This window comes from Parus major, chromosome 1 (genome assembly GCF_001522545.3).
Source record: "Parus major isolate Abel chromosome 1, Parus_major1.1, whole genome shotgun sequence".
In the NCBI taxonomy this organism is placed as follows: domain Eukaryota; kingdom Metazoa; phylum Chordata; class Aves; order Passeriformes; family Paridae; genus Parus; species Parus major.
This window is the reverse complement of record NC_031768.1, coordinates 72159363-72182731: the sequence shown is the minus strand read 5'-3', so window position 1 is coordinate 72182731 and position 23369 is coordinate 72159363. Positions and strand designations below refer to the sequence as shown.

Genomic DNA, 23369 nt, shown 5'->3' with positions numbered 1-23369 from the left:
AATAATTTTTTTTCTCGAAACATTATTTATTGCATGTTAATGAAGGCTGTAACCATGTGGAAGGTGTGTTATGCCTGCAGCTCTGTGCTTGGGTCAATAAGCTTGGGAACAGACAGGCATTGAAAGCTTCACAGCATTCCTGGGTAGCCCACAGGTGTCTGACATGTAAACGACAGTATAATTCTGTCCATGAGAGACAGAGGAAATTATGCTATTGCTAATTTTCTCTATATGAAGCCAGGTAATTGACTGGATTAAAAAATAAAAGTTGTGCACTGTACAGTAAAGGCAATTTGCTGTGTAACTGATATTTATTTTACAGGGCACCTCAAGTATACAAGAGAAACTAGGAGAATTTGGGTTCTGTTACTTGTATAAAATGATGTCTTAGAAAGAGGCCCACAAAGTGAAATCTATCTCAGAATTAAATGAAGTGTCTCACATGGAAAGTCTGACCCTCTCACACAGTGTTGTTTTCTGCCCCACCACACTCTGTGATCTGCAGTGTTTTCTCTCAGGCATTGCTCCCAGGGATGGAGACCTGCACAGCACAGTGGCAAATAAGTGAGTTTTTGAATTTTCATACACTACAACCTGCTTTCAGCTGCTTGACCTCGCACAGAGAAAGGAAAACGCAGAGTGCAAAATTCAGCACCCCAGAACTGCTTCTTACCTACTTTTTCACACTCTTCCCCTGTGTACAAATAAAACACAGTAGTCCTGCAAACAGCAGAAGTCTTCAAATATCAGCCAGAGTCTTCCTGGCTTAAGGCAGTGGCCATTAATCATGAGCTGTGTGTTCATTGTGTGGAATTCTCTCTCTCAGCTGAATTAAGCATTCCACATAAGCACAGGCACATCACAAGTGCTCGTGCTGGTGTGGGTGGTGTCCTGTTGGTTCTGATGGCCACTGGGAGCAAAGTGATTTCTTTGCAGGCTGTTTCAGCACCCCAAACTGAGAGGCCCACACAGCTCCCAAACCCATGTGGCTCCCAGAACCCTAAGTAGCACCTAAATTAATTTTCTCCAACTTTTTTTCCTTTTGTTTTGCCCACAGTCAACTGCTTTTCCAAGTCACAGACAGCACCAGGAAGCTAATGGGATTGTGCAAGGTGCCTTAATCTTGACATTTTTCTTAGAAAATGAGAAACAGAGAGTGACTCTGTTGTCACTCTCATAATTTCTGCAGGTTTTTTCTTTTGGCAGACATTAGCAATTGTTTTATCTCATGCTCTTGTTCCTCCATGTCTGCTTCAAGAAAGGATCTGTTACAGGAATTTTCTCACCCCAAAGAATTGTACCCTTGTAAGAACAAGCAGTAAAGTTTTCATGGTGGAGAATTTTGCCTAGGTTATTCCCAGGAGATTTAAAGCCTGCTTTGCTTATTATGAGATTATTATTTTATTATGAGATTTCATATGTTCTGATCAAACTCACCTTTTTCATTTTCCAAAGGAAAAGATGTAATTTTTACTCTGAGCATGATTTTCCAGTGTATTGGTTTTTTCTGCAGCAGATCTGCTTCTTACATCAAGTTTTCTCTAAATGCAGTAGAAGAAGCTTGTGGAAACATCTTTTGCTCAACTATTTCTCTGATTTCAGTGTAACCTTTTATTCCCCTTTTGCGAGTCATGGTGTCCTTCAAATTTTCAAAGCACTGATTCAGATCAAAACTTTGGAATCATCCATAATGCTTTTGCTCAGTCCTTGGAGAAATTCTATGATTTTTTATTTTTTTTTGGTAATATGAACACAGATCTTGACAGGTAGGTCACCAACCAGTTTTTCAGAGGTTTATGCTTCTATTTTATTAAGTACACTTATAGTGACAGTTTGGTCTGATGTTTATTTTTTTTTTCTGAGATGTGATTAAGCCCAGTTAGTTTTGGTTTTGCATTTGAATTTTGCATTTTACTTTTATACTTTTATTTGTTTGCTTGGATTTTATGTTGCACAGTTCTACCTTTTATTCCTGTTTCCTCTGGGAACTGACCTGACTTTAAAATAGCTTATGGATGGTCATAGATTGCAATTCTTAGCAAATTTGCCATTTGACACAAAACTGTCTCCTCACTCTTCTGAAAATCACTTCTTTGCCTCAGGTCTTGTAAACTATCAAGTGTATTAATGCCTGTGTCTCTGCCTGTCTATCTTTCCGAGACACTGTGTATCACTTACTCTAAAACTCAGTATGCTTACAGTGCCCACAGGAACGAAAAAGCAGAAGACCTCGAAGTTAAATAGTTTCCTAATTAACAGATTTAATCTAAAACATGCCAGTAACTTAGCTTGAGGGGGAGGAAGAAGGAGGAGAAATGTGCTATCCTTGAGAATGCTCTTCCTGTGCTTATCTTGAAGGCACAATTATACACCTCTGGAAGGCTGCTGTACCCTGCACCTCCAGCCCTCTGCAGCAGCTGGAAGAGTGTCTTGCTGTACTTGTATCCCTTCCAGCCTTCTCTTTTACACTGCTTTCTTTTCAGCCATTTAAGACCAAGTGCTATTGTCCTCTGCTGCTGCTGCTGAAGCACGGCAAGACTTTGAAACAGTCTCCATGACAATCAGAGCTATGCAGTCTGGATCCTGACAGGGTGGTGCATGGCTGTGCCTGTATCCTGCGGAGCAAGGTACGTGCATGCAGCTGCTGGAGGATGTGGGTTAAAAACTGCTGGTTCCTCCCTCCTTTTACAACAGTGCATGGTGCTGCGGGGAAACCTCTTTGCTCTGTGCTGCCACAATATCTCCTTCCCTGGAGATGGTCCCCAGGGGCTGGTTCTGTCTGGTGTGAGGTTCAGAAAGGGATGAGAAATATTAATGGCTGAATGATTATAATGACTTAGAAAAATGGAGCTGAAAGTGCAGTGCATAGAGATCAAAATGAAACACAGTATCTGGCTGTGAGATTTGGAGTTATATCAAAAGGGAATTTATTCCTGCTTTTTAACTTCTTCTTACCTGCAGAGCTGAATTCTTAAAATATCAGTTCTTACCTATTATGGCAGTATACTGTGTTCTGTCCAGTGTCTTCATGTAAAATGAAGTTTTAAAATACAAAAAGATGTGCTAGTTTTAGGTGCATCAGCCATTCATACAAAACAAAATATTCAAATTCTATGACTTAGAAAGTTCTGCATGGCAGTGGACTATTTTTTTCCTCAGCCTTATGTTGTAAAAACGAGGGCAAATGCTCTGGAATGAAAATGAACATGAATTCTCTCTGATGAGCAGGATATAACCCGTTTTCTGATTGCCTATGCTGATGTCTTTGCCCATTGTTTGAATGTGATAAAACAGCTTTATGCTGATGCTGCTTTAGTTATCATAAAATTCCTTCTTCTCGGCAAACTTCAGTCACATTAGTTTGATACTCTTTTATTACCAGGTCCTTTGTATCACATTTGAGCCAAGAAACACAATCAAAAGGTAATACTGAAATACCAGATATTTGTATGTGTTTTTAATGGACCATGTGCAAATAGCCATATGAAGTTAGTGGAGGTGAGAACTGTATAGCATGACATATGGTGAATAAAATTGATAATATTGGAACAGTAATGAGAGCTATGTGATGCTTATGTATCTATTAATACCTGTATCCACATACACCCCCATGTATTCTAAATATATGTACAGTATCTCTAACTTTCAGCAAGTAAAATGAGAATTCATAATGCAGTAGAAGGGAAAGAGCATGAAAATGAAAACAAAGGCAAAGCCACAATAAAACTGAAGCAGTCAGGAGGAACAAAATAAAAAAGATACCTATTAAAATTCATCCAAGAAAAGGAGGATTGTGGATTTAGGGAGTTATTTCCAGTGAAAAAATGTTTGAGAGAAGCTTCTTGGGGTTTTTTTGCAACAGAAATCTTTGGCCTTTCATCTATACTGTGACCATAAAGGTCTTGAGACAGAGGGAGTAAGATAAGACAATGTTTGGGTATTTTAAGATGGACAGAAAGCATTTTCTCCTTCTTTCTGCACATGATAGACCAATGATAGACCTAGCCCTTCAGGAAATTCTCTATATCTGCTTTAACCTTGGCTCCATCTATATGCTTTGGTCATCTTCTCTAGTGTGTCAGCCTTTATGTTTACTGATTTGTGCCAAACACTCCATATGCTTCCTCTTTATGGACAATTTCTCTTTCATCTCAGCATGTTTTCTGACAGATTTTAACATCATTCTGAGGTTTCCCCCTTTTCTTTTCACCAGACTCCCATTTGTTATTTCACTAGGAACACAATATTACCTGCAAATCCTGCATCTTCTTTCATGCCGGGAATGGGCTTGGAGAGAATCTCAATTAGGACTACATGAGAAATATCCAAACAAACCTCCTGAGATCTCAAAATGATACCAATGCAGAAACCATTCTAAGTGCTATGTTGCTAGGAGGGTACTAGGTCCTGTGGAAATACATCCTGATGGGGGTGAGGTCTGGCCTCCATGTTATAGGGGAGTAGCTCAAACAAAGGATATGCACATTTGGCTCAGTGCCAAGAGGGACCTGATCAGGAACAAGGCCAGGGCAATCAGAGCAAGGGACAGGACACTGAGAATCGAACCAAAAGAGTAAAGGAAATAAGAAGACTCAGCACATCGAGTCTGGCATGGCTCTCTAGCCAAGCCCAGGCTGTGCAGCTGTTAGGTCTGTTATAGCTATCGTAAAATCTGTCCAGAGGTAAAAGTCCTCTGGGTCTCTCTTGCAAACCTGTTCTTGCTGACTTTTTGTTCCTGTTGCTGCCTCTATTTCTATTCTTTTCTTGCTTGCTAATTGCACCTTTTCAATGTTAATATCACATACTTGGTCACTGCTCCATCTATGCATTTCTAATTTAATCACTCCTTGGGCACCAGCTCCTCTCAGTACTCTTATGTGTGCTATGGTTCTTTAAACAGCCCTGTAGCTTGTGAAAATCTCACTAGAAAGGAAGCAGCATTCCCCACACATTTCACCTCAGTCTTGCAGAGAATGATTCTTGCTTCTCTTAGCTGCTGCATCTTCGCATACACACACACAAGCTACACTGACCTTTTCTACCACCATATTTCTTCAATGTTTTAAAGTAACTTGCTGGGTCTTATCCTCTTAGTCCTTATGATATTTCTATCATCAAAGAACCTTCCTCTAATAGAAACCATCTTCCAAGCTAATTTTCCTTTCTCCAGTGCTTGTCCTTTACGGTATTTTCCCAAGGCGATTCGTGTTCTGTTACTTTTGGCCTGTGTTACTAATTAATCCCTCTGTCCCGTGTTGCTGGCCTGTCTGTTTTCTTGCCTCTTATCAATCTAGGATAACACCCTGAATTTTATTAAAATGTTGTTTACACCCCTTTCTAGCTCATTCCAACTCAGATTATTCTGTAATTCTGTGACTACTGGAAGTATAAAATCAGGCAAGACCAAAGACCAATCCTTAAATATTTACCTGTCCTCCCTATAAACTGGTGTCCTCTTTGTCTGTTAGCCTTGTTTTGGTCCTTCATTCCAGACTTCAGAACAAATGAGATATTTTTTTGCACAAGCAAGTGCAGTCAAGCTTTTTAAGGATGTTTTTGGGAAACACTGGAGCCAGTCTTCCATTCTCATGCTCTCCAGTTTTATGTCAGTAGCTGCCTGGATTTGAGGCAGAGGATGATCAAACCAATTGTTCAAAAAAACGGCTTAGATCCAAAAATAATACATTTATTCTGTTCCACTCACCATTGATTTGGTAATTCCATAAAAAAGTGTTATCTTTGTCAGGCAAGATCTATGCTTTATAAATCCTGCCTCTTATTGCTCATCATTGCATTACTCTCTGCAAACAAAGTGACTATTTCTTAAGAAGACATTTTCCATTGTTTTTGTCTTTTTCCAGGGCTAGAAGCTAAACGTATATCATTGTAATTAGTAAGAACTTTCTTAATTCTTTTATGAATGCTGAGACAGTGCCACATTTGCTTTTCTGTTCAACATTGGCAGAAAGAGGACAAAGGCATAGCTGTCTCCTTCCCCTCCTAGCACCTCCACAACACCTGTGGTGTGTGATTCTAACCACTTGATGGTGCAGGAGTTGTGGTGGAATGTGGCTACCACTGCTGCTTCTAAATCTCAGGATTTTGCATGGTAATTTATGATGAATGTTATAGTAGCTTTAAGGGAATCCAGGAAGAATGAGTTGAATCATATGTTTGTTATTTAGTTTTTATTTTTTATTTCAGTTTCTCATTGCCAATAGATTATTGTCAGGAAGTATTAAAGGTCCCCAAAGGATGTGCTGCCAGAGTGTGACTGTCTTATGCCTATGTACCTGTATCATAAGATGGTCTGGCTATAACTGGTTTAAACACTGCTAGAATTGCCCCATAATTTCTTCCTGACTTATTCTGCAGCTGTGTCCAAGTTCGAAAGGTACATTAAGCAATGCTTCTGAAAGTACTTTGAGTTTTATTTCCACAAGGGCAATACTACTGCTCAGTTCCTCTGCTGTCCTGTGCATTTGGCCACTACCAAACATCAGCAAGCACAATCTCATTTCTGGTGTAAGGTATTAGCCAGATATATAAGAAAGTAAAGTTAGGTTGCCTTGAGGTAGGGAGGTGAAGTTATCAAAGGTTGACTCCCTTGACTGCTTTGAACTTCAGCACATGAAGAAGTACACCTTTCTCTTCTGCTACGAGAAATAAATATTGGAAGGCCTGGAAAGCAAGTTCATCCAGAGCTGTCCTAGAGTCCTAGTGTGAGATGTTATGGACTCATCTGTGTACTCACCTGAAAAATCAAGGTTTACTTTGAAAAACAAGGTTTTTAATTAATACACTGACTTGCAGCATAAGTAACTTAAACATCTATTTTGTTGCTGCTCTTGCTCCACAGTGCTGAGCTTGCCCTGTTGTCCACAGCTGTGCAAGCTGCAGCTGGGAAAGGACAAGGGTTTTGCTGAGGTTCTCTGCCTGTGAATATGTTGTGTTTTGGTTTGGGTTCTAGACATGGCAAACGTTCTGTGAAGCTTACCTCCCCATCCAACCAGGAAAACACTGTTGTATTCCTAAATTGTTTTTTCTTTCTAGGGTTCCACAAAATAAGAACTATAACAGCAAAACATGCAGCTAGCCACTACTGAGCTCACTGACAACTCCAGGCTGTGAAGCCACATTTAATAGTGGCTTCATCTGGGATGGAGTAGGGAGGGGATGGCTTTACCTGACATTATCAAGTCTGATCATCCACATGTGAATTTACATCTTGTTCAGTTGTACCCTCATGTGGGAAAGATGAGGTATAGAACTAAGGAAAGAACCCACAGCAACAATATTCTCTAAATATACCACTGACTGTAAACCAAAGAAGAGTAGAACATTGGATTTCAAAAATAATAGAAAATATCCCTTTCTTCATATCCATGGTCTTTCAAATTATGTTTATTTCCATTTACACACACACACACACACACACACATTTATACACATTTATGCATACATATTTATATTTATCTGGACTGATTACTAATTAGAATCAATACAATGTGTTGCCTGCCTCCTGTTCATTGTGTCTGCTTCCTTGTTCTGCAGTCAAACCCTAAATGCAAGCAAGTTCCTTTTTCCTGGGAAGTGTATGATCAAATGGAGATCAAAGCAGAATCTGAGTTCAGGGTGTGTAATTTTTGGCTGATCAAACATAGATGTGTTCCCCCCTGCGAGGAAATGAAGGTTGGAGGAAGTTAACTAACTGGCTATAACATTTCCTTTGCATTATCAATTGGCAGTTCAAAGGGCTCCTCCCAAATCAGAAATAAACTCTCTTTGCTACCATAGGGCATATTAACCACAGACATCCTTGCAAAATAATCTTACAGGTGAAATACAGAGTCATACACAGACCCTGCCTCAGTCTGAGTCTACTTGGGAGTTTTTTCTGGTCCCTATTTGTCCACTTAGCAGACATCCAGCTAAGGGGATTGTATTGCAGAGTGGAAGGCCAAATGTAACAAGAGCAGAAGTTGTTCACACTGCTTCTGTGTTTTTTCACATACTGTTTTCTCCAGAGAGGTAGCTGATCTTAAAAAAAGCTGGGAAGATGTGATTCAGGTATCAGTGCTATCAGTGGGCAGATGATATGGCCTACACTTTTGATAACATTCTAATCTCCGAAAGCTAGATTGTTTTAAGACGTGACATTTTACATACCCCCTGCTAATGTTGTTAGCATTAACTGGTATAGTCCTGGCTATACTTGTTGTGCAAATAAGAATCTGATTCTTCCTTTGATCTTGCTAAATTGCTTAAAGCCCAACAGATGTCAGTAATCCTAGCATCATAAAACAACATGCATTTTACCATCAGAAAGAAATGCATTTTGGTCAGCAAATATATTGAAGGTTCAGCTTCCAAAGAGGTTATAAATAACAGTGCATAAAACAGGATATGTTTTAGGATGAGTGTATAATAGCAATTTATAAAACAAACATTTGGAAATAACTTCTAAATTATATTCAGAAGTGGAAACAAAAGGGGCAAAAATATTTCAGGATCCACAAATATGGACACTGATTCACACAATTAGGAAAACAGCTAGAGGACTGTGAGTTAATACAGAGCCTCCAGAAGTTGCTTTAAATGTGGATAACTGAGATCACATGTGTACATCTGTAGGGGAAGATCCCAAAAATTCTTTAGGAAAAATCAGGTAGCATGGTCTCCTGACATGATTGTATTTCCTAGTAAATTCCATCAGACCTCTGAAATCTAATAGAGATTTTTCTGTTCTAGCTGGTGACTAGAAAAAGGACAAAAGGTTTCTGGTAAAATTACTATCAGAACATTGACAAAGGTATTATCAGGTGAGTTAACATTCCTCCCAGAACAAGGAAGGTGAAAATCCTGTAGCAGGGTATACAGTAAATGGTCCACATCTTAAGCTTGCTGAAAATGCAGATCTGAGCAGAGCTGGTGCTTGTTCAACCATTTGTCCCTCTGCTGTATCTGGAGGTGGTGCTCAGGCTCTGCTCTGCATGGACAGGTCTCACACTGAGAAGGATGAAACCAAGATTGTCTCCAGCAAGGTCAGACTTGGAGAAGCCAAAAAAAAGTGTCCCCCTGCCTCACTCTGCCGTGGGGTATGGTCTGACCTGGATCTCCATCACGAAGAAGATCCTGTTTCCAGTATGTTCTCTGGGCATCCAAAATGTGTTAATTCAAACTGTTTCCCAAGCAGTTTCCTCCAAACTTGCTGGGGAAGCAGGTGCAGAGAAGGAGGGTTCCTCTGCTATCCTGTTCTCTCCTACTGGGAGAAAGCAGGTGCTCACCTACAATAAGCAAAAATACGTAATCAAAGTAAATGTGGATGTGTTCTGTAATTCCATTATAGACAATCACCTGTGGGATCTCTGGCATTTTCAGACAGAAAAGGAAACAAACCTGTCCTGTTCCTGTCACCTCTGCAACAGAGTCAAGACATTGACACTTGAGAGAGAGGTGCTCATTTTGTATCTTCCAGTACCCAAAGGTAAAAGGTTTCACTAAGAATGCAGTATGAGAGGGGTATATTTAAACCAAAGCAGAAGAGAAGATTTATGCTGTCTGCTATGTGTGCTTCAAGAAGTCTGCAGCAGTAAAAGCCTATGAAGACTGAAGGATTAGAAACACAGCCGAACAAAGCTCCAAGAGGGCACTTTGGTACAGACCTTAAACTTCCCGATGGAAATAGAAGAGACAGAACAGTTTGCTTATAAAATATAGGCACTAACTGAAAGTGATTGGGTTCTGCCACTTAATAAATTGCCATTCATATGCTGAGGCTTTATCAGTGTGTGGGTGCATGCTCTTAGCCCTTCCTGACTGTAAGATAAAAAATGTGTTAACTTAAACCACCTTCACAGAGCCCAAGCTGGTGCATGTTGGATTTCAGCTCAGCAGTGAGCATGTGTATGCTCAGTAACAAGTGGTACCTGTTAAAGTGACATGAACTGCTCACAGATCTCAGATTATGCAGTGATAGGTGTACTAGAAGCCGAAGACACAGAAAACTTCTGGGCTGAAAACTGTGTAGCTCTCTATTGATCTGATGCCAGCTGAAGATTGAGCCTATTGCACTTAGAGAACAGATATCTACTTTTGCTTCTAAAAAAAAAAAAAAAAAATAAAAAATCGAAATAAATGGTGACTACAGAACCTTTTTCTGGCTTTTGTTCTAAGACTCAGCAAAGCTGGTGAGGGGAAAATATCGAACACTTGGACAGGCACAGTTTAGTTAGAGACTCAGCACAGGCAGAAAAAAAGAAGTTCAAACTTGGCCATGTTGGTTCATCTCGTCCAAGTGAAGAAAATAGGAATGAAACAGGTTGAATGTGTGGTCATCCATCACAAGGACTTCTGGATAGCTTCCAGTGCCCACAGAGAGAGTAATCTGTGAGGTTAACAAAGGAACACTGGTGATGAAATGCTCAGTTGGTTTGCTAACAGAAACCAGAGATGGCAAATGGGACAGAGGGGTAGAGAGAGACAGTGGGTAAGAGTGACAAGTGGCAATATGTTGAGCCTGTTCTGTTTCTGCTATATATAGGAGGTAGCGGTTATCTTAGAGAAGGAAATGTAGAACAACATGTGCAGATTTGGAGATGATGTGGAACTGACAACCTGAGAAATACCATCCGTAAAGGAAGTAAGTCGAAGATGCTGAGAAATCTGCCTTATGTGTAGGATATGAGGAATGAGAAGGCAGTGCAAACCAAAGATGGAGAAACCAGAATATGATGGTGTGAACTGTGTTCATTTGCTCATTTGAAATCTTGGTATTGTTGCAGGGCAATGACTCAGAAGCCAGAGGGGGGGTCACTGAGGGAAGAAAGCCCAGGCCAGAATAGATACCCAGGACACATTTGCAAAGAGCTAAAAATAGGAGAAATACCTTAGTTTTCACACAATATAGTAAGTTGCTAGATGTGAAGAATAAATGTGTGAACATTCTTGGAGTCCTTAGTCACTTATGCAGTAATATGCCAAATAGTTTTTCTGTGGTGGCAGTGGTAATTAAAAGTGTAAGAGCAGCACTGGAGGCTCAGCAGCACCCCAGGGATCTGGCATTGATACCCGAAAAGAAGCTAAGAATGTATTTCACCAGCCACCATGGGAATCTGAAATTATGTAGCCAACGCTTTCAGAGCTTCTTCTTGAACTTTAGGACATATTTCACCTATGCCAAATCATATATAAAACACCTTGTATGCATTGTTCAGCTGCAGAAATTCTCTTGAGTGCATATATGGCATTTACATGAATGATGTTCCCCCACATCCTAACTCCACTGTCTTGAAACCACAGACCTTGCTCCTCTACAGCTCAAATCTAAAGTGTGTCCCAGGCTTCTGATACAAAATTTCCAGAATGGAGAGATTACCACTGAAATGTGTGTGAGATCCAGTGATGGACACATGGCACATCCAGCCTACAAAGCTCTCCCATTTACATTTCAGGGGCTTGGGGTCAGACACAGGGCCTGGAAACTCCTGGGGAGACTTAGCAGTGACACTGAAACAGAGGATGGAAGCAGTCAGGCCAGCTGCCTACTGAGGTCTCTGGGAAGAATGTGAATGAAGCTTGAAGCAAAATAAATATGAAGAAAATGAATGAAACTTGAAGCAAGATGAGCATTAATGACTGAGCTGTGGTAAGGCAAAAGGAGAGCACCAGCCTGGGTAGACAGAAGAGGCAGTGAATCTTCTGTAAGGCTTTTTTTTCATAAAATATTGACAACTTTTATTAAAATATTATAAAACATTTAAAATAAAATATATAAAATACCATAAAATATTTCTCATTTGGATGCTGCCCAACCACCCTCACAAAAGAGCACTCTCCACTGACACTCACACTTCTGTGTCTCCTACTAAGCTTTCCTCAGGAGGGTCATGGCAAAATGAGGCTGAAAATCAGGAAATCTACCATTTTCTAAGCTGAGAAGAGCAGTGACAGGATCAATACAGCATGAAACAAACATTGGACACAGCCTAACCACAGTCTCTAAAGCCTTCATTGCAACTCTGTGGCTTTGGAACATCTCTGAAAGCAAAGAAACAATTTCCTTCTTATTGAAAGCAATGCTCATCAAAGTTATTTTAATGTAGAAAAACAAATGTGGCAATGGGGTTCTGAGGGGCAAATGATGTGACCCCTTATCACTGATATGAATAAGGGAATTGTTGCTCTTATCACTGTGGATTTGGGGTCCTCACATGTTCCCATAATTCTCAGCTTTCCATGGCCAAAAATCCTGGCACACATTGTGTTTACTACAACAGCACAAATGGCTCTTTTCCACACACAGAAGTTTTGTGTTTTACATTTCATGTTTTATGTCAGTTCTGTCTGGGTTTATTCCACTTGCTGTCCTCAGAAATCTCTCCCAAGATCCTGCTCCCCAGTAATGTGACTAACAAATCAGAGATGCACCATACTTTCTGCTCAATTAAGAACAGAAAAACAACCCTCACACATGCAGTATCTAGACTATTGCTGAGAACGGTGCTGAGCATTTCAGATGTTCAGGAAAGACTAAAAGGCAGCTAGAATAGAATCTTCACGAAACACATTTCCTCCCAATCTTTCTTACTCAGTGACACATGATCACTTATCCAAATTTATTTTTTTTTAAGAGGAAAGTCACAGCATTCTATGTTTTTTTTGCTTCCCCAAAAATGTGAGAATTTTTGACTCTTTATAACAAAATGAACCCTTTCAGCAGTAAGAAATCTTGCAACACTAAGTGCCATGCTTCATGCCCGTCCTGTTCTTTCTTCCCCCTAACTCTTCTGGGGACCCTGTGGTTTTATTCCTGTCACCAGCTAATTGTTCTCCAGCTCTGAAATGGTAAATTACAAAATGGAGATATGAAATAAGGAGGATGCTGCTCCAGAGACCTGGCTAAACAGAAATAAGTGGGGCAATGAAAGTTAACCTGGCAGGGCAGCTAGACTGGATGCAAGATATTTACAGACTTAAAGGCCCTTCTAAGTTGGCAGTGGCCTACCAATTTATGCTGGAAGGATTGTCTTTATGCTCCATATGTACATTCCAAATGCTGCTATTCAGGTGCTGCTCTTCTTCTGCCACTGAGCCATTCTGCGTCCTTAGCTAAATCACCTTGTTGGTTCTTCAATAAATTGTGCTCTTGTAAAGCATGATCCCTCTTTAATGTCTCAGTATCATGATATTGACTTGATGGGGACTTCTAATGTTGTAACTTAATTAATAATAATAATAAAACATAACTAGCTGAGAAGAATCAGACCATTTTCTTATAGCCTTTACTTAGAAGATTTTCCATTTCTTAATGGTCTGAGAGAGTTCTGTGTTTTGAGGGGAAATAGAAATGGATTTGTAATTTTGTGCACTGGAATATCTTTAAGAAAAATAACTAAAATACCCCTTTAGTATCACTTCATGTTCCTGTAGTCTGCCAGCCTTACACAAATCTAGTCCTGTACAATTTTTTCCTACAAAACAAGCTATTAAGAGATGTTTTTGCTGCTCCTCTGCACTAATCATTTATTTGCACACAAAGATTACTTACAGACTGTTCTTTTTTTTTTTAGCTGATTTAGTTTGTTAAAAACATCTAATTGATTATATAAGAAAAAGAGACCAATGTACCTTTGCAGATGCCTTTGACTTGTTTTACAGTGATAATTTGCTGTGCTCTACAAAGTTCTATAATCTATACATCTGCTTCTCATTATTTTTCTGACTTTTGTTGAGTATATTATCTTTCCAAAGCTACTGTTTGATTTGCCTTTCAGCAAGGGAGACTTCACCTTTCCAAAGTATCTTATTCATATTTTTACTAGGTTTCTGCTCTAAAGCAACCCATTATTTTCAAAGGCTTTCAACAACAGAAGAATATCACTGTGCTCAGAGCAGATGTCTGAACTGGTCAAGAAAATGATTTTTGGGGTTGTGTTTGACCATTTTCAGGGACTTTGGCGGCATGGATTTATAGTAGAATAAAATCTCTAAGCTCACCTATGCCTCAGGCACTCAACATTCACTAAGGCACTGAACCTCTTCTTGTTCATGTGCTCGTGTTCTCCTGTCTTTCATATAAATGCATTGTTACACGTATCTACTAAGAAGAGAATACAATAAGACAAGCTGTAGCCAGTAGTCTCAGTGATGAGATTATTTTGAACTGCTTTTAAAGTTTCTTGTGTTAATGACTGGCAAATAGTTGGGTCCTCTTAAAAGCTTGGCTCCAATACAGTGTAATGGCAGCTGTGAAACATAATTTCCCAAAAAAAATCTTACAACAGAGGACTTGTGGTATCTCAGATATATACAGCACCTATCTTTACTTCTGAAAGCCCCAAGAACGTACCAATTGTGCAAGCCTGCAGTCCCTTGTTAATTATAATCTGTGTTTATATAGCAGCTCTATCTCAAAGCTCTTTTCAAACATTAAGACTCCTAGCACTTCTTTTATGTATTATTGTAGGCATTATTATCCCTGTCATTATCATTATCACATCTTCCATATTATAGGTGGTAAATGAGCAAAATCACACTGTGAGTCAGTAGCTGAATTGGGAATAGAATATTGTAGTCTTGACTTTGTCCCTTGCTTTAATTACTCGCTAATATGATTGTTATTTGAGGGTTGAAGTGATTTTGTTCAGTGTAAGATCTCAGCAAATAAGAATGATTCTTTTGATTTGCAAGATTTTTGTTTGCATAGCTTTCATGCTGATATTTTTCAGCTGTTGGTCTCAGTTTAAGTAGCTAATAAGAGATGCTGTCATCTTCCAATTAAATACATATCAATAAATTTTAATATTATAATTTGAATAATAGACTGGAACAGCTCAAATGAAGCTTAGTCTATCAAGCAATGAAGTATTTAGGTATTAATGTTGTGTCCTAATCTAGTCATAGTAATAACCATGATGGAAATCTATGGAGAAATGTACTTTTGTAAAGTAGCCTGGGTTTTAAATGACAGTTGTTATTAATTAGTCTTTTCTTTTAATGTGAAAATACCATATGCAATTACTAAATTAAGTTAAAGCCACTTGTCTATTTTTATTTTTTAGTCAGAACATTTAAGTTGGTATGAAATACACAAATGTGTTCAGTTGAAACTAGACAATTAACCTCATGTTCTCCTTTTCCAGGACTGTTTTAGTCTGGAAAGGCAATCTAACAATTTCATTGGCTCAAACATAGGTAGCTTAGCTTCAAAACATCCCAATGACAAAACTCCACTCGCTTGTTTCTCTGTCATAAGAAATAGAATAAAAAAAATAAAGATTTTCATAAGTGGTCAATCAGAAGACCCCAATGTCCAGTCCTGTGAGAAACTGAAGATGCCCTGGGAAGTGAAAGTGTGGTACTCCCATACAAGAACTGTAAGACACTCAGTATTACAACACGATTGTTTAGAAATAGTGGATTGCCCTTTTTTGTCCTTGTTCATTATCCTTCTCCTTTTCCTCCTCCTTCTTCTTTTAAATAACAAGTTCCAGGATATCTTTGTCATTTCTTTAACTACGCTGTAAAAGTCTTGTCCTCTGTCAGTGGTCTGCTTGCCTAAAGGTGCAAAACTTGGTGGTTGGTGAATTATCATAGAAATGCATGCTGCCTTAAAGGTCTGTCTTTCCAAGGGAATAGATCCCTCAAATAAAAGTAGAAAGTCCATTTTGCTCCCTTCCACTTGCCCCAATTATAGAACAAAAAATGCTTGTTGGTTTCAACAAAAAAGATCTCTTTCAAGGTGCTTTGGATGCTATATTTTATGGATGCAGCAGTCACATACACAGTCTTTAAATACTTGATAACTGTGGGGAAGGAAACCTAGTTGTGCAGTTTGTTTCATAATTATCTGTACTAACAAGGTTACAATTCCCAACATTTTTTCTGCACCATGTCAGCACTTTACACTCAGATCTTTAATTCATTTTTCTTTAATGACCTATTCTTTGCTTATAAACCAGACCTCCGCATCTCCCAATCACTTTATTAGACAAGTTACAGTGTATCCCTTCCCTTCCCCTTCCCCTTCCCTTCCCCTATTATTCCTTTCCTCGAAGACATCACATAATGCAGCTTTTTATCCATCTCAGCTGCGTTTCTACATTTCCCCTCATTAGGAAGACATCCTATTCTCCTGGTATCTGTTCCTGAGAGTTTATGCCCTACTTCAACACACACTTTGTGGTAAAGGTCCAACTCTTCCTCTCAAACATGTGGAGTAAATATGACAGGCACAGGATTGAAAGTGGCAGATGATATGTACCTATCTGAGAAACACCATAACATTTCTCTGTTTCTTCATGCTATCACAGTTCATGGAATTTTTAAATGCATATTCTTATAAGAATTATTACATCTTTTTCTAACTGGAGTAGATGAAACCACATATAGAACTATGTCTTTATAGGCCTGTGATTGAAATGACAAATTATATTTTTATGCTGTATAATTTTCAGTTATGTAATTCCAATTTCTTGAAATCTCTCTTCTCACTGTTATATGTTTCTCCTCAAATAATAGCTATTTATGGTTGTCACTTCTACACTGTATCTCCTATGTTCCACCTGCACTTCTTAGTTCTACAAAATGCATTATTCTATAAAAATGTTAATTTTTGCCACATTTTTCTCCATTCTGTAAACTCAGGCTAGACTCCCTGTTCTGTCAACTCAGTTTTCCCTTTGCTTTCTAAGCTTTTCCTTTTTACACTGATGCTATTCCAGCTTGACCCACAAAGATGGTGAGAGGTAAATTAGCTAAACTTTAGTCCTGGGCTCCTTAAGGCAAGGGAAAATATTTGTATCATAGCAATGATTTAGAGACCTAATTTTAACTGCTGAAGTGTGAAGGTCAGAAGAAGTAAAAAACAGGATTCCTTGGCATAGTGTTACCTAAGCACACAAAGAAAAGTTATGGTATCAATACTTTCTTTGAGTACAAACCAGCTAATCAGCCTCCTGCTATCATGCAAGGGCATTACTACATCCAAACATGTTCCTGTAGAGCTTTAAAAAAACTGGCCAACTTTGTTGAGTGTTTATTGCATTGATATTTTCTCCTTATTTCCAGTTGCTGCAGTTGGTTTTATTTTATTTTGGAGAGCATTTTATGTTCTCTCAGAGCACCTCTTGATTAAAATCAGATCATTCTGTTGCTTTCCCAATGTGTTTTCAGTCTAATTTCAGACATGACATGGCAAAGAGTATAATAAAACTTAGCAGAAAGACAGAGAGAGAAAACCAAAGAGCCCAGTAATAAGAGATTACATGGTTCTCCAGCAGAGTCTAATACACACAGTGGTGAAGCAAGTTCAAAATGAAATCACAGTAAACAACTGCTTTCTTGCTGATTTCCACAGGTAAAATAAGCTCTTCTGAGACAATGCTATTTTTGTACAAAAAGGATTATTCACAAACACATCGTACATGATATCAGGTAAAGCCAGGAACAATGAAGGGAAAACTTTGAGCTCATTTGTCTGCCAGAGACTTTTCTGTTTCCAAAGGTGCTCATACAGCTCATAAGATGGAGGGCTCTTGCCTTGGAAGAGACCATCAGCTCTGCAGCTTGGGCAGCTCTGTTTACCACATGGGTTTTTGGGAAGGAGGGAAAGAAGCACCTGTGAGGGGCTGTGGCTGCAAGGTGCTTGAACTAACCCAGCAGGCAATTAATGACACACTTAATTTTACCTTTCCTGTGAGCAGGTGCTTGTATCTGACTACAGGGCACAGCACCTTTTGGAATAAGACCTTCACATTTATGGTCACAGTTTAGAAAATATGGGCATGAAGAAACTTTGTGCTGGTGAAGTTTTGGGATGATACTCTAAATAAAAATTAAAAATTATTCTCACTCCCCATCTCAAAATACAGCCTCAGAAGAAAAAAACTAAGTGCTACAAAGCTAGTAAAAATTAGTTTTGTTTTGACATAAATTTTCTAAACTTAATTCAAATTTCTGTGACAGAAGTGAAAATCCTGGCTACAAGCAGGATGAATTTGAAAGAACAAGACTGTCCACAAAGACTTTCAGCTATGCAACAATGCAAGAAAAATGCATTTCCAGCAGCTCAGGATTTCTTTTACTATTGCAATAGAGGTAAAGTGGGGATAAAACCAAGGTCTCTTGGATGTTCAGGACCCAGGAGGTAACAGGGGAGCAGAATAAAATGAACGCTGCTAACTTTCTTCATCACGCAGTAGTTGATTTAAAAAAAAAAAAAATTATAAAAGGCCCTGGGCAAAATTTGAGCAATGTACATTGCTGATGAACAGCACAGTGAGCTGGAGTTGACTGGGCATGGATTTTTTTCTAGTAGAGCTAGAAGTAAATGGCTTTGTCATCCATTACACTTTCCCAGCTTTCTTAGATTTCCTCCCTGGAACAAAGCCAGGATATTATGGGGAGCGGGAGGGTTGTTATGTGCCTGGAATGAACAAGAAAATCTCCTGTCTCAGGCTGAGACATGTGCTGCCTGGAGCTGAAAGACCCAAATTCAAGTCCTTTCACTTCCAGCCTTCTGTCTGTGGACAGCAGCAGCCAGACTGTTATCCTAAGTGTCCCGTTCGTGGTGCTGCTGCTCTACTCTGTGTACATGTACAGATCACAGCAGCACATGTGAGGACTACTCTGCCTTTGGCCCATGGGATGACCTAAGGGAAGTGTGGTTGTTTCTTTCTCTCACTTGCAGGTTCTCCCTTACCACCCACTGATGGCAGAGTGCCCTGGGTCACACAGAAGGGATGCAGGCTTGAGGCTGCACGAGCCCACCGTCCTTCAGGACTGGATCTGACCCAGTCACAGAGTTCAACTGAACAAGTGCTTTATTCCACATTAAAAACTGGAGTGACTGTTGTGTGGAATTAGCTCTGAAATGCATTCAAACTGTGTTAGGGGAAGCATGTGAGGGTCTGTTAACATGCAATCAGATTTCAACTGTGGATCATTATGCTTAAACCTCACTCCAGTCTAACTAAGAGGTAAAAATTCCTTTTTCCTCTCTCGGTGATACTCACTGCTACAGCCAGTTGATGTTTCACCTACCACTAGCCATGTTCTCTATTTAAAAACATAATCAAAGTCTGCTCTTCCACATTCGCTGAAAACTCTGTATAAGAAAAGTCAAAGGATTAAATGTGGAAGGTCATTACTCTGACCCTGCTGTTCTAAAATGCATTGGCTAATGAATAAAGTAAATTTTAGTGCATTTTTGGTGCATAGTTACAGATAAAACACTGTCCTTCTTTCCTCCCTTTGCAAAAATTTTACTCAGATCCACTTTACATTAGCAGATGTACGCATGTGCAGCTTTAGAATTCTGATGTTATAATTAGATCTGTGTACTTGGTCAGGCAAGCTCAAGATTGTCTACTTAATTCTTCATAGTCTGGACCTATGTTCTACTCCTAGTACCCTTTAGCACCCTGTTGAATTCAGCAAAAGCCTAGAAACCTTCCTCGGTCAGCATCACATGCATCCTATTTTTTTCTTTTTTAAATTCTCACCATCACATGTGGGAGGTTTCTTCTTTACCAGAACATGAAAAGAATATTTTCCAAAAGTAAGAACAGAAAATGAATATGTAAAATTGTCCTTAAGCTTCATAAAGAATCATCTCCTGAAACGGAAATAATTGTGAGTCCATATCACCCAGACTACCTTCTTCTAAAAGGTGTGGGGGAAAGAAAGAAAAATAATATCTGCTTGTGAGGTGGGTAACCTGGGAAGCAGAACTGTCAGCCACATTAAAGCTATTCCAGCTCAGAATCTCTGAAGGACACTTCTAGTATCTGCAGGATCTTAGCTGACATACCAGTGCATATGAAACAAAAATTGATTTCCTTTTGGTTGTAAAATCTGTTCCATCAACAGTACTAGGTTTTCAAACCATGTTTAAATCACTGGGTTTCACCTACTGCAGTGGGAGTATGTAAAGTCCTGAAAGACTTCTACACAGATGGCCCTAATCCCATGGGGAGATAGCAGATTAATTATCAGGGTTATTGGCATTCTGGGAGTGCTTGGTTTGGCTGGCAAATGACGACATCAATCTCGGTGAAAAAGGCATCATGCATTATTCTATATGCAATCAAGTGCTAAATTTAAACACTGGTGGGACAATCAATTTTTTTTGCAAGAAGGGTCATTAATAGGCAAGGCCTGAACCACCAAACCTTTACTTACATGAACAGCCTTTGCTCACAGAGGTTACCTCATTAAGCAACTGCCTTAGTGAAAAAAGGGCCTTGTAATACAGAGATTGAGGAATTAGTATCTGAAGGAACAACTTTCCTAATTATAGACTAAAAAAAAAAATCATGTATCAAAGTCCATTTGTGGGATTTGGAAGTATGCACTCTGTCTGTTTCTTAATAATGGGAATCAAGAGAAAACTGGGAGTTATCAAGGTTCTAATGAGCACAAACCTTGTTGTAAAATTCAAAAACTATCCCCTTAATATAATGTCCTCTATCACACAGTGACCAATTCTACTTCAGCAAGAAACCTAATCCACATAAATGTTATACTGTCTATATGGTATGCTTGAATTCACTATAACTAATGACCAAATTATTCTTGAAAGAGGACACTCTTAAAGATATCTTGCCCTTTATTTTCATGCCAGACAAAGTAAGGATTTTTCATGACCACATTACCTCTATTTTCTATTTATATATTCAAATATAACAGTTAATCAGAGCAAAGGAATAATGCACAATTACAACACAGAATGTTTCCCCCTCATTTCAAAAACTTCCTGTATTCTGCTCATGGGTATTTGAATCCACTTGATTGGCTTACAGCCAGTATGAACCAGAAAGCCAAGGTATGTGTAATCACAGCAGAGTTATTTCCCTTTCAGTTTACAATCCTTCTCTTCTGACTCTCTTATTAAACATTGTAAAATTAGTTGCCAGAAAGAGCTAGAACAATCTCTGCTTTTAATTTTTTCTAGCTAAAGCAGAAATATTGCAAAATAGTACATGAGCACACAGAGAAGGGGCTGTGACAGTAGGGAAAGAGTTAAACATTTTCTGAGGTCTCTACCATTGTCCATTCTCTAAACCTATTTTTCATTCTCTACAGTTTAGAAAAAAACTTGGCATAATTACCATACTAATACACAAGACACATTTTCACTATTTTCTAATCCTGAAAGCAAGGTATAATGTGAATAATTGAAGACAATGGACAAAAGGTAAAATTAATCCACAAAGGATTTTAAATTTATTTAAGGTAATTTAACTTTCAGTAGCTTTGTGTTGCCTCCCTCAACATGTAAAACCTGAAGACATAGTCATATATCCTAGTGCAATAAATACGTAGTCCTAGCTATTCACTTTTCCAATAAACCCTCTTGAGTTAGTAAATTCTTTAGTTTTCAAGTTTATTCAATCCCCAATTTGGTTATTTCTGCCATAAACAGGGCTAACATTCTAAGGTCTCTTCATACCTTTATTATATCTCCTAATATTGTTTTCTGTGCAAAAGGCCAATCTTATAGTGTTGTTTGGGGTTTTTTTAAAATTAATTATTTTTAATCATCTGGTAACTTCTGAACAGCAGTCTCAGACCAATTGCTGCAACTTTGCACAGACTTTTGGGATTAAATGCTATCCTTTTTCCCACTTTCAGTTTAGGCTAAAGGATTCAGTGGAGCTTGATCAGGGAGCACAGCACTATTGGTTTATAACTTGGTTGCTCCTGTGTGGGATCAGGAACATCCTCCAGTGGCACAGACCATGATGAGTGGTCCCCATGCCCCCCACCTTGTTTTGCAGCTTTCCATTCAGCTGCTGCATTGTAAAGAATAGTGGGAGGAAAGAGGGAATGACCTGAGGATTGATGTGCTGTTTCAGCCTGTGGTGGTTGTTTTCTCCTCTAAGGCAGCAAGTATTGAGCACTGATTAATGCAGACCTCAGATATGCATGCTGGAGGAAGGTAAGGAGGAAGAAAAAAAAGTGCAGGCAGAATGCCAGTGAGGCTATGGAGATGTGTGTATGTGAGAGGGGTTGGACATGTGTGCAAGGAGTGCTGGGCTGAGAATCATAGAATCATATAATAATTTGGGCTGGAACAGACTTTTAATGCCCACCTATCCAAGTCCACTGCATGGGGAGCTGTGTTTTGGCAATGACACCAGCTGTGCACCTGAGGGAGCTGAGTGAGAGAAGCAGTGGTAAAATGAGTGAGCAAGGGCTTGTACTGGACTGAACGTCTTTCCTCTTTGTGCAGCACCCCTTCAGCATCAAGCTGTATTATTCTGGCAGGGGAAAGAGTAATGGAAACCCCTATTCCTCCAGTTTTAGAGGAAACATTAAGTTGGAGTACCTTTGCAAATGATCGGGACTATCCCAACCATCTCGAATGCAGTTCATTCCATGCGGTGTAAATCTTTCTCCAGAACAATCACAGAGTTAATAGTGCCTGGCCAAATGTCACAAGCTTTGGTGCATTTATTTATCAGAGACAGTACAGAAGAAATCTGCCTTGAAACAGCAAAGTGCTTAAATGCACAGCTTGCCATCTTCTGTCCACCTCTGTGAAAGGTTCTTGGCTATCAGGGTCAGCAGATCTAATGGATCTTTGTTCTTGACTGAAGATTTTTCCAACTCATGTCACAGTTTATCCTGTACAGATTTTCCTCCAGGCACTTCAGCCACCAGAAAGGACGGATAGTTTCTGTTTTTCCTTGAAGTCCTGTTACTTGCACCAGAGCTTTTTAGCAACTCTCCTTCCAGCACATGGGGCTAGTCTAGAGCATACAACACGGGACCGATGGAACCTCCTGGCCATCAGATCTTGTCCCATGTTGTCAGAGACTACCACATCAGTTTGTTCCTTTTGGAAATGTGAATAGCTCCATCCTAATGGAATTCTGCCCTGTTAGTACTTCTGAAAGCACTTTTCAAATAACAGATTTTCTTCCGTTCAGAAATCATCCGATTTTTGGCTTAAGTGGGGAGCAGCTCATACGGGCAGCTCATAGCTGTTTGTTCTTGACGAAAATGCCTGCGATGCACTTAGCCTTAGTAAGGCAAGTTTTCACACATATGATGTCCCTGGCATGGCTTCGCTCCCGCAGATTCACACCAGCCTCCCCGGGCGAGGGCGGCCGTGCGGAGGGACGGGGTTTTGGTACCGAGGGCCGCTCGGCACCCGGCTGCGGCACGGAGCGAGCGCGGCTGGCTCCGGGTGAAGGCTCCGGGGCTGCCTCTGTGCGGCCGCTCTGGGCACGGCGCGACTGCGTGCCTGGGGCCAGGGGCGCGGGGCTGCCTGCAGTCGGTGTTTGTGGCGCTACCTCCGGCCCTTCTGGGGAAGGGGCTGCGGGCCGCTCTCGGCGCGGCGGCGGCGGGGGGCGGGCAGG

At 39.7% G+C, this 23369-nt stretch overlaps 1 protein-coding gene across 1 annotated transcript in view; it reads left to right on the top strand.

The window, feature by feature from the left end:
• The first annotated feature begins 2376 nt into the window (after positions 1-2376).
• C1H11orf87 (chromosome 1 C11orf87 homolog) overlaps positions 2377-23369 on the top strand; it is a 27524-nt gene continuing 6531 nt past the window's right edge. The window contains exon 1 of the mRNA XM_015645448.3: positions 2377-2627. The gene's annotated coding sequence lies outside the window, so the exon portion shown is untranslated. The remainder of the gene's footprint in view (positions 2628-23369) is intronic.